The 3,642-nt window shown below is 34.2% G+C and overlaps 1 long non-coding RNA gene across 1 annotated transcript; it reads left to right on the forward strand.

Annotated features, from left to right (window-relative positions):
* The first annotated feature begins 787 nt into the window (after positions 1-787).
* Positions 788-3,250, forward strand: LOC130507125 (uncharacterized). Its single transcript, XR_008942211.1, has 3 exons — positions 788-1,093; positions 1,598-1,695; positions 2,843-3,250. It is a non-coding gene; the product is annotated as an uncharacterized LOC130507125 (long non-coding RNA).
* Positions 3,251-3,642: the final 392 nt, after the last annotated feature.

Below are 3,642 nucleotides of genomic sequence, written 5' to 3' on the forward strand. Positions count from 1 at the left end.
ATGGTGGACATGGGGGTCCGATGGGTCTGTGATGCTTTGGCAACTCAGCTATGCATGTGGGCAAGCTATTGGGCCAGAGACCGATCAGCCCAAACGCAGAGGAGAGCAGTTGAGGAGCGGTTGGACCGCCCAACTTGGACGGTTTGGCCGAAAAGGTGTAACCGTTGGTCAATCGGCCAATCATTGTGTCCGCTCGCCCAAGAGCAGTTGGCAAGCCCTTCTCCTATAAATATAGGTCTCCTCTGTCGATAGAAATGATCAGAAACATATGGGGAAACTCTGCCCAATTCTTTACAGAATCAAAGAGAGAAAAGAGAAGAGTTGGCCGCAAGGCAGTCCGTGTGAAGAGTTGGTGATTCCGGTGGGTTCTAGCCGTGGGCAAAGGAGACTTGATCGGAAATGGATACTAGAGGGAAGGAGAAGGCTGCAGAGAAGAGTTTGGGAACTTCCGAGCACACACCTAAGGTATAGGATGCAAACCAAGTACAAACCGCTTAAGGCCATTCATCCGGATGGTCAGGCCGTTTGATCCATGTGTGGATGGTCGATTGCGACCGGGCGATGTCCTTACGACACGTGTCCACCTTCTTATTAAATGTTGTGTTTTGTTTTTTGTAACACTTAATGCTGCGTTTTATTACACCACGGAAATTTGGTTTCGTTTGGTTGTCTGACGGGCTTTCTTGATTGAATTATTTATGGGCCTTTGAATAAGATATTTTGGTCTGAAAACAGTTAAAATTTTGCCTATTACTATAGTTGACTTTACTTTTTTTTAACCAAAAAACAAAAGTCCTACTTTACCTTCTTCATGAATAGCCGCCATAAATTTCTAGGGTTCATTGTTAACTGCAAACTCTGAATGTCAACCAACAATAGAGGTTCTGAAAGGTTGTATGAGGTCAGGAAGAATCTATGCATTCATCTCAGTTCGTCACGTTTCGTTTGTGATTCTTCTCCTCTGACCCGTTACGAGTTGCATTGATTCAGTGTCATTAATGACTTCTTAACTCTTTCGACCCACTACAATCACGATCACTCATGCAATTTTTCTTATTTTCCTTCCAGGAGGTTGGTCTCCACCTATAAAAAGGTCAGGCTTCATCCTTTGAACATCATCTTTTGTTATCTGATAATTTTGGTTAGTTAGTGGGTTCAGATGGCTGGTGCGTTCAGCTGTCGATCTCCTTGCAAAAAGGTGGAGATGAGATGTGTATGTGCTCTTAATTATATAGTAGCTGTGAATTTATTGATTATCTAAGGTTCTAGGAAAAACGATTGCATTTTCCCGATTTCGTATAGTTTGAATATTTCCTCGGAAGATGTGCCAGGTCCATAAAAGTCTATGTTAGGCTGTCCGGTTTTGGGTTGAGGTAAATGTCAAGATCTAATGCTCTTTCTTTGAGTATTGTTCTTAGATTCATGGTTTGTATGTTATTTATGAATTTTTAGGTGTACTCTTACTCTGGAAAGTTTGTTTGTTTACATTTTTTTCAATGGAAGCGGACACCTTTTGTTAAGAATTGATTACTTTAAAATTCTAGCGATTAAAAGATCAAGACGACTCAAACATTAAATAGTGATTCCACTTTTGCAGGCCTTGAAAGACAGCCAAGAAGAATTCAAAAGAATCATCAGAGCGATCAGTGTTTGAAACAAAATTTACACAAACAGATAAGCAATCTATTTACTCAGGTATCTAACATTATCAAAACCTCTAAACCTTTCTGCATCTCACTTCTAAAGTTACAATCCAGAAATATCTGATCAAGCTATTGAATCCATTTGTTAGTTGAAGATCTGAAAGCTCAAGATTTGTTATGAAATTCTAAAACCTTGCAAAGATTAAAAAACATACATATAATTAGGTGAACAAAACTTAGCTTCACCCCCTAAGGTAAACCTCTACATTCACCCACCAATAGGAATTAGTTAATGAATTAGTTAATTGAGATTTGATATCTATTAAAAAATAAAACCAAAAAATAAGAATTTAATGAAATAAAATTATGTTTTTAGATAAATAAAAAATAGTAGCAATTATAAAAAAAAATATGTTTTTTTAGTTTTGATTAATCCGTCAAAAAATACAAAACCCTAAATTCTAAATAGTAAACCCTAAACCCTTGGGGAAAGCCTGAACCCTTGGACAAATCTTATACCCTAAATCGTTAATTTTAAACCCTAAACCCTTAATCATAAACCATAATATTAAACCCTAAATTTTAAACACGAGACCCTAAACCCTAAACTCTTTGACAAATATTAAATCATAAACTCTTAATCCTAAACCATAAACTATTTTGGAAATTAAGATTTAGAGTTTAGTATTAGAAGTTATGATTTAGGGTTTAGGGATTAGGATTTAGTTTATGATTTAAGGTTTGGTTTAAATTTAAGGGTTTAGGGTATATGATTTGTCCAAGGGTTCAGGCTTTTTCCAAGGGTTTAGGGTTTAGTATTTAGAATTTAAGGTTTAGGGTTTAGAATTTAGGGTTTAGGGTTTAGTATTTTCTGACGGATTTATCAATATTAAAAAGAATATTTTTTTTGATAATTTTTAATATTTTTTATTTATCTAAAAACATAATTTTATTTCATTAAATTCTTATTACTTGGTTTCCTTTTTTAAGAGATATCAAATATCAATTAATTAATTTCTATTGGTGGGTGAACGTAGAGGTTCAGCTTAGGGGGTGAAGCTAAGTTTTGTTCTAATTGGATAGGTCTTTGATTTTTAACTGTTTTTTGCTACTGTTCATATCATCAACATAAAACAAAATTTACATTAAGATAATATAATTTTAGTGTCATCTGAAGAGTTTTCGGTTCTTCCTTGCAGAGATAGTGTTCTCTATCCCACGATGAATAGTGTAAAAATAGTTGCAGTGGTAAGCGAGATATTGTGAAGAACATTGTTGCGTTGTTTCCAAAATGAAACACGACTATCTGAGTTAGAATTGTTAGCTTTGTTACTTCTGATCTATGCTAGCAGTTCTGACCAATTAACAAACATTTGCAATGGTCCGCTTGAATGTGAGAAAACCATACTCCATATATCTGAGCTATTGTCACATGAGAAGAAGAAGACTCTGGTTCAAGGGTCCGCTTGGTTTTTCATGATGTAAAAATGTGTACATTCGTATGTTGACATCCAAAATTAGTACTATATATTGTTATGTTTTGTATTGATACATTTTATTAGCTAATACAAAGAAGGGTTCATTTCTGTTGACCAACATGTGAAAAACAACGATAAACAAAGCAATTGAATACAATAAAACTAACAAATTAATGATTTCTTAATAAAATATACACAACCTGTTTGTATATATTATACTAGGGTCGGCCCGCCTTACGGGCGGGAAGTTATTGAAAAACTATTTTTAATGAATTTATATTAATTTTATGAAACATTTTTAAAAAACTGTAAGTTGATAATGATATTATAACTTATTTTTAATAAATATTTTTGGATTGAATTAATGACAGTACCCATCGAAGAACAGTCTAATATAATAGGATTAATGATGTTCTTCATATGTATATAATTATGCAATGATCATGCGAGAGAAATATGTTAATGAAAAACATATATTATCTAAGCCAAAACAACATTTTGTTAGTGTAAGTAGATTGGTC

The sequence above is a fragment of the Raphanus sativus genome, unplaced genomic scaffold, assembly GCF_000801105.2.
Source record: "Raphanus sativus cultivar WK10039 unplaced genomic scaffold, ASM80110v3 Scaffold4059, whole genome shotgun sequence".
NCBI classification, from domain to species: domain Eukaryota; kingdom Viridiplantae; phylum Streptophyta; class Magnoliopsida; order Brassicales; family Brassicaceae; genus Raphanus; species Raphanus sativus.